Raw genomic sequence first — 13,077 nt, 5'->3', positions numbered from 1 at the left:
GATAGGCAACCTCTAAAGTAATTTTATACAGTATTGGATCAAGGTATGTATGTCTTATGTACATTAAATAAACATTGAGAAACACAGACCTCATTTAATTGAGTGAACCTTCAAATCTAGTTACCTTCATATTTACATCTTGCTTTATATATCATGAAGATACTTTGCTAAATATCCCTGAAGGTAAATACTTAAAATTGAGACACTGGGACAATATTTATCAGTTCTCTGACCAACAGTTTCAGCAGGTAATGTGCTAGAATTTTCATTAGCTGCAAACTAATGTAGCATTAGATAACCTGTATTTCCCCTAGAAGTAGCTAGGTGAAAATTTCACAATGCAAATGTAATTTGCATCTAGGCCATAGGTTCTAAAAATTCCATTTTGAAAGACAGACAGTTGAATGTTAGGAGGCTTCAGCTATCCTCCAAATGAGAAGGTTAAGAAGAAAATATTTTAAATGTTTTAAGGATAATTGTGTTTACTATAAGCCAGCTGATTTGCAAACATTTCATTTAGCTTCACCAACAATCCTCTGCAGCATCATTATTTCAGTTGAGAAAACAGATCTGGGAGAAGCAACCTGCCCAGGGTTCTACAGATAGTATTTTCCAGAGTAGAGAGAGCCCATTCGCTCTTCTATAGTTTCTCTTTACTTAACATACTCTCTATCTCTCTCTCTTCTGTCTTCCCCTCAAGGTCTCCTATTCCCAATCTCCTTTTCAAAATTAAAGTTCAGGATAATTAAAATAGTAGGTAATTACCTCATGAACAGGTACATGACTTATCTCCATTGCACAATCAGCATCTAATTTACATGTTTTGGTTTACTATTTACTTCCACAGGGTTAAGAAACATGTTTTGTTCATTTTCCTCAATGAATGACTGAATGGACAAGCAGACAAATGGAAAAGAAAGTCTAGAAATACATCCAAATATAAAGGGAATGCAAATGATACAGATGCATCAGTAGAAAAGATTATTATTCCTGTGAAAATGTTTAGTCACCTGAGGGGGGGAAAAATGTATCATTATGCCAAAATATGTTTTTAAGAGATATCAAAGATTTACATATGAAGAAAATGAATCTATAAAAATTCTAATAAAAACCATGGAAGAAATTTTCTGTGATTACAGATTGGGGAATTCTTTTTTTTTTTTTTTTAAAGATTTTATTTATTTATTTGACAGACAGAGATCACAAGTAGGCAGAGAGGCAGAGAGAGAGAGAGGAGGAAGCAGGCTCCCTGCCGAGCAGAGAACCCGATGCGGGACTCGATCCTGAGACCCCGAGATCATGACCTGAGCCAAAGGCAACAGCTTAACCCACTGAGACACCCAGGCGCCCAGATTGGGGAATTCTTATCTATTCCTTTAAGACACAGCAGTTCTTTGCTAGTTAATAAAATGGCATTACACTCTTTTTTGGGGAAAATGTATGTTTATGTACATATGTACCTAGAGTAAAGGGAGTGGGGGTGAGCAGGTAAGTAAAACTGTGAGAAAGGGGTGATAATTCTTCTTTTTTTTTTTTTAAAGATTTTATTTATTTATTTTGACAGAGAGAGATCACAAGTAGGCAGAGAGGCAGGCAGAGAGTGAGAGAGGGAAGCAGGCTCCCCGCTGAGTGGAGAGCCCCATGCGGGACTCAATCCCAAGACCCCGAGATCATGACCTGAGCCGAAGGCAGCGGCTTAACCCACTGAGCCACCCAGGTGCCCCAAGGGGTGATAATTTCTTGAACAGCAGACAGACGCCTCTCTTAGTCTGAAGGGAACAATGAACAGACATGGTAGTAAACTTGAGAAGGGACATGGAAAGTTGAAGGAGTTCCCAGAAGATGAAGGTTAAGTGCAGGACTGCCAATTTCATAAAAATAAATAACATTTTTAAGGGGCACCTGGTGGCTCAGTCAGTTAAGCACCTGCATTTGGCTCAGGTCATGGGATGGAGCCCCATGTCGGGCTCGGCAGGGAGTCGACTTGTCCCTCTCCCTCTGTCCCACTCCTGCTTATGCTCTCTCGCTCTCTCTCAAATAAATAAATAAAATCTTTAAGTAAATACATAAGTAAGCAAATAAATAAATAAATAAATAAATAAATCTCTTGATATAAATGCATAATTCATGGTCCAGATGGTTCAGTCCGTAAGCTGGCACTCATCAATATTAGTTTGTAATTCTAGATTAATTTGACTAAATATTTTCAATTAAGTTTCCTAGCCTCTAAGAAGTGTATGCTAGAGAAGCAATCTTCCCAGTTTAAGATGAGACTTTAGCAGAGATGCTCTCAGTCGTGATATTCAGGTCTCTATAGGAATTATGCCAGATTTATCTACTCAAAGCTTTAAAAAATTGTCAAATTTAGACTTGGTCTAGTTACTATAGCAAAGGGTGTGTGTGTGTGTGTGTGTGTGTGTGTGTGTGTGTGTGTGTAAACACATACATACCGGTGATTCATCACTTACATATAATACCCAGAACTCAACCCAACAAGGACCCTTCTTGATGCCCATCACCCACTTAGCCCATCCCTTCACTCACCTCCCTCAACTCTCTGTTCTCTGTATTTAAGAGCCTAAACGGTTTGCCTCCCTCTCTGTTTTTATCTTACTTTATTTTTCCTTCTCTTCCACTATATTCACCTGTTTTGTTTTTTAAATTCCATATGAGTGAAATCATCTATTTGTCTTTTTCTAATTTATTTATTTCACTTAGCATAAAACACTAGTTCCATCTACATTGTTGCAAAAGGCAAGATTTCATTCTTTTTGATCACTGAACAATATTCCATTGTGTGGGTATAGATGTGTGTGTGTGTGCGCGCGTGCGCACACATGTGCGCGCGCCGTATTTTCTTTATCCATTCATCTGTTGATGGACATCTGGGCTCTTTCCATAATTTAGCTAATGTTGATAGTACTGCTATAAACATTTGGGTGCATGCACACCTTTGAGTCAGCATTTTTTATTTTTTTAAAAGGTTTTATTTATTTATTTGACAGAGAGAGAGATCACAAGCAGGTGGAGAGGCAGGTAGAGAGAGAGAGAGAGGAGGAAGCAGGCTCCCCACTAAGCAGCGAGCCTGACGTGGGGCTCAATCCCAGGACCCTGGAATCATGACCTAAGCCGAAAGCAGAGGCTTTAACCCACTGAGCCACCCAGGCGCCCCTGAATCAGCATTTTTAAAATTTTTTTTATATTTGAGAGAGAGAGAAAGCATGAGCAGGGAGAGAAGCAGAGGGAGAAGCAGGCGAAGTAGGGAGCCTAATGGGGGGCTCAATCCCAGGATCATGGGATCATAACCCGAGCCAAAGATAGTCACCAACCAATTGAGCCACCCAGGTACCCCTGAATCAACATTTTTGTATCCTTTGGATAAATACCTAGTAGTGGAATTGCTGGATTGTAGGGTAGCTCTATTTTTAACTTTTTGAGGAACTTCCAAACTGTTTTCCAGATTGGCTACACTAGTTTGCATTCTCCCCAACAGTCAAAAGGGTTCCCCTTTCTCTCTGTCCTTGCCAAATCTAATTCCTGAGTTGTTAATTTTAGACATTCTGACAAGTGTAAGTTGGTATCTCATTGTGTGGTTTTTTTTAAAAAGATTTATTTATTTATTTGAGAGAGAGAGAGCAGGGACAAGGGCAGAAGGAGAGGGAGAGAAGAGAATCCTTAAGCAGATTCCCTCCTGAGCACAAAGCCCAATTCAGGGCTCAATCCCAGGACCCTGAGATCATGACCTGAGCCAAAATCAAAAGTTAGATGCTCAACTGAGCTACTCATGTGCCCCTCTCGCTGAAGTTTTGATTTGCATTTCCCTTACGATGAGTGATGCCGGGCATCTTTTCATGTGTCTGTTAGCCATCTGAATGTGTTCTTTGGAAAATGTCTATTCACATCTTCTGCCCATTCCGTAACTGGATTATTTGTTTTTGGGGGGGGGGGGTGTTGAGTTTGATAAGTTCTTTAAAGTTTCATTTATTTATTTTAGAGAGAGAGAAGAGAGAGCTTGAGCAGGGGGAAGGCAGAGGGAGAAAATCCTGATTCTCAGACAAATCAGCAGACTTCCCGATGAGACTGAGGCAGGGCTCAGTCCCTGGATCCTGAGATCATGACCTGAGGTGAAATCAAAAGCAGGATGCTTAACTGACTGAGCCACCCAGGTGCCCCAAGTTTGATAAGTTCTTTATAAATTTTTGATACTAGACCTTTATCAGATATGTCTTTTGCAAATATCTTCTCCTGTTCTATTCCTTGGCTTTAGTTTTGTTGATTGTTTCCTTTGCAGTGTAGAGGCTTTTTATCTTGATGAAGTACCAATAGTTCATCTTTGCTTCTGTTTCCCTTGCCTCTAGAGACCTGTCTAGTAAGAAGTTCCTGCAACCGAGGTCAAATAGGTTGCTGCCTGATCTCTCCTCTAGGATTTTGATGGCTTCCTGTCTTACATTTAGGTCTTTCATCCACTTTGAATTTATTTTAGTGTATGGTGTAAGAAAGTGGTCCAATTTCTTTTTCCTGTATGTCGCTGTCCAGTTTTCCCAATACCATTTGTTGAAAAAAACGGTCTTTTCCCCATTGGATGTTCTCTCCTGCTTCGTCAAAGATTAGTTGACAATACAGTTGTGGGTCCATCTTCTGTGTTCTCCATTCTGTTCCATTGGTATATGTGTCTGTTTTTGTGCCAGTACTATACTGTCTCGATGACTACAGCTTTATAATAGAGCTTGAAGTCCAGAGTTGTGATCCTTCCAGATTTGCTTTACTTTTTCAACATTACTTTGGCTATTTGGGGTCTTTTCTGGTTCCATACAAATTTTAGAATGGTCCCAGCTCTGTGAAAAATGTTGGCATTATTTTGATAGGGATTGCACTGAATGTGTAGATTGCTTTGGGTAGTGTAAACATTTTTAACAATATTTGTTCTTCCAATCCATGAGCATGGAACATTTTTCCATTTCTTTGTGTTTTTCAATTTCTTTCATAAACGTTCTATAGTTTTCAGCATACAGATCTTTTACCTCTTTGGATAGTTTATTCCTAGGTATCTTATGGTTTTTGGTGTAATTGTAAATGCAATCAATTCCTTGATTTCTCTTTTTGCTGCTTCATTATTAATGTATATAAATGCAACAGATTTCTGTACATTGATTTTATATCCTGTGACTGCTGATTCATGTGTCAGTTCGAGCAATTTTTTAAGTGGAATCTTTCAAGTTTTCTATATAGACTATCATGTCATCTGCAAACAGTTAAAGTTTGGCTTCTTCCTTGCCAGTTTGGATGTCTTTTATTTCTTCTTGTTGTCTGATTACTGAGGCTAGACTTACAGTACCATGTTGAACAACAGTGGTGAAAGTGGACATCCCTGTCATGTTTCTTCCTGATCTTATGGGGAAAGCTCTCAGTTTTTCCGTTGAGAATGATATTAGATGTTGGTCTTTTGTTTATGGCCTTTGTGATGTTGAGGCATATTCCTTCTCTCCCAACTTTCTTGAGGGGTTTTATCAAGAAAGGATGCTGTATCTTGTCAAATCCTTTTTCTGCATCTATTGAGGGGATCATATGGTTCTTATCCTTTCTTTTATTAATGTTGTGTATCACACTGATCAATTTGAGGGTACTGAACCACCCCAGCAGCCCAAGAATAAATCCCACTTGATCATGGTGAATAATCCTTTTAATGTATGGTTGGATTTGATTAGCTGCTGTCTTGATGAGAACTTTTGCACCCATGTTCATTGGAGACATTGATCTGTAATTCTTTTCAGTGGGGTCTTTGTCTGGCTTTGGGATCAAGATAATACTGGCCTCAAAGAGTGAGTTTGGAAGTTTCCTTTCCATTTGTATTTTTTGGAACAGATTCAGAAGAATAGGTCTTAACTCTTCTTTTAAGTGTTTGGTAGAATTCCTCTGGGAAGCCATCGGTCTTGGAGTCTTGTTTGTTAGGAGATCTTTGATTACTGATACAATTTCTTTGCTGGTTATGGGTCTTTTTAAATTTTCTATTTCTTCTTGTTTCAGTTTTGGTAGGATTTTATCCATTTCTTCCAGACTGTCCAATTTATTGGCATATAATTGTTCATAATATTCTCTTATAATTGTTTGTATTTCTGCAATGTTGGTTGTGATCTCTCCTCTTTCATTCATGATTTTATTTATTTGGGTTCTTTCTCTTTTCTTTGTGATAGGTCTGGCTAAGTGTCTATCAATTTTGTTAATTCTTTCAAAGAACCAGCTCCCAGTTTTGTTAATCTCTTCTTTTTTTTTTTAATTTCCATATCACTTATTTCTGCTCTAATCTTTATTATTTCCCTTCTTCTGCTGGCTTTAGGCTTTATTTGCTGCCATTTTCCCAACTCCTTTAGGTGTAAAGTTAGGTTGTGTAGTTGAGCCTTTTCTTGATTCTTGAGGAGGGTCTGTATTGCTATATACTTCTCTCTTGTGACCTTTTTTGCTGCCACAGGTTTTGGACTGTTGTGTTTTCATTTGCTTCCATGTATCTTTTATTTCTTAATCCTGGTTAACCCATTCCTTCTTTAGTAGGATGTTCTTTAGCCTCCATATATTTGTAGACTTCCCAATTCTTTTTCTTGTGGTTGACTTCAAGTTTCATAACTTTGTGGTCTGAAAATATGCATGGATGATCTAATATTTTTGTATTTTTTGAGGCCTGATTTGTGACCTAGTATGTGATCTATTCTGGAGAATGTTCCATGTGTACTCAAGAAGAATATGTTTTCTGTTGCTTTAGGATGGAATGTTCTGTCTGTTAAGTTCATCTGGTCCAATATGCCATTCAAAGCCTTGTTTATCTTCTGCTTAGATGATCAGTCCATTGCTGTGCGTGGGGTGTTAAATTCCCTGCTATTATTGTATAATTACCAATAAGTTTCTTTTTTTTTTTTTTAAGATTTCATTTATTTATTTAACAGAGATCACAAGTAGGCAGAGAAGCAGGAAGAGAGAGGAAGGGAAGCAGGCTTCCTGCTGAGCAGAGAGTCCGATGCGGGGTTCGATCCCAGGACCCTGAGATCATGACATGGGCTGAAGGCAGTGGCTTAACTCACTGAGCCACCCAGGCGCCCACCAATAAGTTTCTTTAAGTTAGTTAATTGATTTATATATTTGGCTGCTCCCAAGTTGGGGGCATAAATATTTACAATTGTTAAATCCCTTTATTATGATACAATCAGTAGTCTTTGGTTTAAAATCTAGTTTGCCCAATATAAGTATGGCTGTCCCTGCTTTCTTTTGATGTCCATTAACATGAAAGATGGTTCTCCAGTCCCTCACATTTTTTGAGGGAGAGAGCATGGGGATTGAAAGGGACAGAGGGAGAGAGAATCTTGAGCAGTCTGCAGTATGCAGCCTGACACAGGGCTTGATCTCCTGACCTGGGCCGAAATCAAGAGCTGGATGATTAACAGACTGAGACACTCAGGTGTCCCTCACCCCCTCACTTACTTACTTTCTTTCTTTGTTTTTTTTCTCCAAATAGATTAACTTTTTAAAAATTAGATTAACTTGGGTATGTTCACAAAATGAAATGTTATACAATAGAAAAATGAATGGATTACAACTGCATCGAACATGAGTGATTCTTAGAAACATAATAACAATTATAAAAAGAACTGATAATAAAAATGTTTATATATGCATGTATAATAATTTTATTTTTAAATTTTTTTAAAAAAAATTTTTATTATTAACATATTATCTATTATTTGTTGCAGGGGTACAGATCTGTGATTTATCAGTCTTACACAATACACAGTGCTCACCTCAACATATACCCTCCCCAGTGTCCATCCCCCACCCACTTCATCCCTCCCACCTCCTCCACTCCAGCAACCCTCAGTTTGTTTCCTGAGATTAAAAGTTTCTTATGGTTTGTCTCCCTCCCTGGTTTCTTCTTGTTTCATTTTTTCCTCTCTTCCCCCCAGAATCTTCTGCCTTGTTTCTCGAATTCCTCATATCAGTGAGATCACATGATAGTTGTCTTTTCTCTAATTGACTTATTTCGCTTAGCACAATACCTTCTAGTTCCATCCACGTCATTGCAAATAGTAGAATTTCATTTTTTATGGCTGCCTAATATTCCATTACACACACACACACACACACACACACACACACACCCCACATCTTCTTTCTCCATTCATCTGTCAATGGACATTTGGGTTCTTTCCATAATTTGGCTGTTGTGGATATTGCTGCTGTAAAAGTTAGAGTGCAGGTGCTCCATCTCCTCGCTTTCAATCTGGAGATGTCTTTGGGTCTAAAATGAGTCTCGTATAAGCGGCATATCGATCGATCTTGTCTTTTTTACCCATTCTGACATCTTTTGTCTTTTGATTGGAGCATTTAGTCCATTTACATTCAGAGTAATGAACTTAGTGTCATTGTATTACCTGTAAAGTCACTGTTCTTATAGATTATCTCTGTTCCTTTCTTGACTTTGTTGCTTTGTTCTCTCTTTCCTGCTGAAAGAGTCCCCTTTAATATTTCTCATAGAGTTGTTTTAGTGTTCACAAACACCTTAATTTTTGCTTGTCTTGGAAATGATTTCTCTCTCCTTCTATTCTAAATGACAGCTTTGCTGGATAAAGTGTTCTTGGCTGCATATTTTTCCCATTTAGCACATTGAATATATCCTGCCACTTGAGTCTGGCCTGCTAAGGTTCTGTGGACAAGTCTGCTGCTAACCTATGTGTCTACCCTTGTAGTTTAATGAACTCTTGTCCTGAGCTGCTTTCAGAATTCTCTCTTTATCTTTGCATTTCCTAAGATTTACTATGATATATCTTGGTGTTGACCTGTTTTTGTTGATTTTGAGGGGCATTCTCTATACCTCTTGGACTTAAATGCCTATTTCCTCCCCTACATTAGGGAAGTTCTCAGCTTTAATTGTTCAAATAGACCTTCTGCCCCTTTTTCCTGCTCTTTTTCTGGGACTCCTATGATACAAATATTACTGGGCTTTGTGAAATTGCTGAGTTCCCTAAGTCTCTTCTTTTCAGCTTCATTCTTTTCCATAATTTTATCTTCTGTATTACCTATTTGATCCTCCGTTTCCTCCATTCCCATTGTGATGACATCTAGCTGATTTTGCTTGTTAGTTATAGCATATTTTACTTTGGCTTGACTAGTTTTTAGATCTTTTATCTCTATAGTCAGGGCTTCTCTGATGTCTTCTATGCCTCTTTCAAGCCCAGCTACTATTCTTTTGACTGTTATCCTAAATTCTTGTCAGATATATTGCTTATATCTGTTTTGAGCAAATCCCTGGCTGTTATTTCTTCTTGATATTTTGGGAAGAATTTCTCCATCTTGTCATTATGTCTAAGTTTCGGTCTTTTGCATATTATGAAACCTTGTTATATTCTCTACTCTTGAGAGTAATACTACTTAAGAAGGAGTCAGATGAAGTCCAGGGCCTGGCATTTCGAGAAGTGTTTCTGGCATATGCTGTGTGTGCTCTGCTGTTCTGATTACTCTTTCCCAAAAGTTAATCCTTTAGTACAAAGTTCTTCCTTGTTTGCAGTGGGGAGTGTCTGGATCTTGAACCACTTGTGCTTCATTTTATTTATTAAGATAAGCCAGGGCATAAAAAACACCTGATTCAAAGAAAATAAAAAGGAACAAAAATGCAAACAAATGGACAAAGAACTATAAGCCTGATTCCAGAGAATAAGAAAGAAGTGGGGAGGGGGGGAGCTTGATCCAAAAAACAAGAAAAGGAAACAAACCAACACATAAACAAAAAAACTACAAGACTGATTAGAAAAAAAAAAAAGAAGAAGAAAATAAGATAAACTGAAAGTATAAAAGATTAAAAATTTAAAAATTTTTAAATTCACAAAAAAGGAAACCTATTTCTACCAGAACTGAAGCTGACACTTGGAAGCACTCTCTGATCAGTAGACTTGTTATATGTTGAGGGTATAGGTCTTCTGAGGGACAGGCCTGCTGCTCTGGCTCAGTCAGACCTGTCCCAGTAAAGATATACCTGATGAGCACAAGGGGCTGGGGTTTGGTACAAATGACTCCAGCCTCCAAGGGAGGTGCTGTGTTTCTCTTTGAAGTCCAACCATGCTGATGGCCAGGGAGTGAAAAATGCTGTCACCTGTCCTCTCCACCTTGGGGAGAGGAACTCGTGGCTACTGCCCTCATAGAAAAGCAAACAATCTCCTCTCCTGTGTCCAAAGCTTTTGTCAGATCCCTGCCCTCAACTCCTGTGTCCACCCAATGACACACCCAGTGCCACAATTAGTTTCTCTGGCCAGTGGCCAGGATTCAAAACTTCAAATCTTAAATGGCCTGGCAAGGTGCAGACCCACTCCTCTTCCCCAGAGAAGAGACTTGAAGTGCATCCAGAACCATTCTGGACCAGAAAAACAGTCACATGGTGTGTGCAGGTTGGCTGGAGTCCATTGTGATGCACAGCAAAAAGCTCTGACCAGGTTAACCTCCCTCAGTGCATACCTTTGCCCCCTGCTGTTGAAAGCCACTCAATGGCTCCTGGCAGCCCTTATGTCGCTGGAGAGGCAAAATACACTCTTCCAAATGTACTCCAGGAAGGGGAATGTTTTCTCCCAGTGAGACCCAGAGGATCCCCTCACGGCATCTTATTGTTTGAACCCTATGCAGTGCTCTCTCTCCTGCTCTCTCTCTCAGGGACTTCATTTTGCAAAAAGGGATCACTCCCCTTCACAGCACCATGGCTTCTCTCTCTCCCAATTCACAGCTCTGAACCTTGCATCTGCCATGTTCTCTCCCTCCAACAGTGCAGACTGTTTTCTTAATCCTTAGATCTATTTCCCAGTTGTTCAAAATGATCTGATGCTGATCCAGCTGTGTTCAAGGAACAAGGCAAGCTCAGGGTCTCCCTACTACTCTGCCCTCTTAACACTTAAGCCCTCCTGTTTTTCACAAAGGACATATATATGCTTAAAAAAGGGGGGCGTCTGGGGGACTCAGTCCTTAAGTGTCTGCCTTCAGCTCAGATCATAATCCCAGAGTCCTGGGATGGAGCTCTGCGTTGGGCTCCCTGCTCAGTGGGAAGCCTGCTTCTTCCTCTCCCATTCCCCATTTGTGTTCCCTCTCTCGCTGTCTCTCTCTCTGTCAAATAAATAAAATATATTTTTTAAAAGGGACATATAGGGGGCACCTGGGTGGCTCAGTGGATTAAAAAAGGGACATAGATTCAGACATATATTCTTAGAGAAATCTTACCATAAGGGCTTATCTTACTCTCAAAAAAATCATCTATGCAGAGGAATTATTCCATATTACACAAGCAAAATGGCTTAACAATCTTCCTTCTGATACTGTCCAGGCTTCCTATAACAGCATTACCTACTCTTAGATTTATTTAGTCTAAGACTATAATATATTAAAATGTGTATAAAACTTCTCTACTTAATTAGATCACTTCCGCTTTTCATGAGAGGACTTACTTCTTCTAATGACCTCCCTATAAAATAAAGAACAGAGCAGCTCTAGAATATAAATTTTATGATCTTTTTCACATTGAGCAATGATTTGTTTAAAAATGTCTATCACTAATATTGTTATTATGAATGTGGCCCAGAGGGGATAAATTTAGAAGGAAGATTTCCAAGCTTGAAATTTAAACAAATACACTCTTAATCCTGACAATTAGATTTTCTGCAAAAATTGTTTTGGCTAAGATACTTAAGTTACTTTTTTTTTTTTTTAAAGAAAATGTTCCAAAATGTAAAATACCAATTGATTTTTCCCTCTTTAAGGGAAAAATATATATATGTATATATATATATATTTCAGGCAAATTTAGAAAACAAATTCCAAAGGCACCTGGGTGACTCAGTCTGTTAATCTTCCAGCTCTCAGTTTTGCCTCAGGTCATGGTCTCATGGGTTGTGGGACTGAGCCCGCATGGGGCTCCAAAGGGAGTCTGCTTGTTATTCTCTCCCTCTGAGATTTTATCTTGTGTAATGTTGTGCCCTCAACATTCTTCTGAGAAACTCGGAACAAGTATTTACAGAATAAGAGAACTGAGAATGAATAAACTTTGCTCACCTGGGCCTGGCTTCTATTTCCTACCACATCAAATTTAATCTCCTTGATATATAAATAATATATAATTTATATATTTTTTAAATTTATATATATATAATTTATGTATATATTATATTATTATAATATATTATATTTATATATATTATATTATATTTATATATATTATTTATATGATAATAAAAATACTGACCAACAGTAACTGAACTGAACTGGACAAAAGTAACAAAACTGAATGGCGACAATGCAGCAAACCTCTGTGTAATATCCTTTACATAAACACCAGAACATTTAATCTCCACAATGACAGCAGACAACCCGTAAGGAACAGAGATTTAGGATTAAACCCGGGTAGTCTCATGCCTAAATCTATACAATAAGCCCTATGTCCCAGGTTCCCTCCCAGCTATTACCTATCGGCTGAACCTGAATTCCTACTTCTTCCCAAGATACATTCCCCAGTTGGACTGGTTTCTTTACTGTTAAGTATTCTTAATTTTATTCTAAGCTCCTCTAATAGCCTTCCTAATTTTGTTCTAAGCTCCCTTCTGTTAACTCCCATACCTCCAAATTCAAAGTATATGCCCTAACTGGAATATTCCCTGATTACTCCAGCCCTAATTTACATTTCAATTATGTCTGACATGAGATTAGTTAATAAAAGCATGCCATGGAAAACTCTCAAGTAAAAAAATGGGACTTATTCCTGCCAGGGAGCTATAAATTACTCCAAGCATTCATGAAACATTTAGTAATTTGACTAAATTAGCTCTGTATTTAGAATCACCTTTATTCTTATTCCGCAAAATCAAACATATTAACTTTATGAAACATTCTAACTTTCCAATGGAGAAACCTGTTGGACACCATCTTAACCAAGTTAAGATATTAAAATTAAGGTGGTTCATGGGACGCCTGGGTGGCTCAGTTGGTTAAGCAGCTGCCTTCAGCTCAGGTCATGATCCCAGCGTCCTGGGATGGAGTCCCACATCGGGCTCCTTGCTCAGCAGGGAG

This window comes from Mustela erminea, chromosome 8, assembly GCF_009829155.1.
Source record: "Mustela erminea isolate mMusErm1 chromosome 8, mMusErm1.Pri, whole genome shotgun sequence".
Taxonomy (NCBI): domain Eukaryota; kingdom Metazoa; phylum Chordata; class Mammalia; order Carnivora; family Mustelidae; genus Mustela; species Mustela erminea.
The sequence above is the reverse complement of the archived record's forward strand: the minus strand, read 5'-3'. Positions refer to the sequence as shown.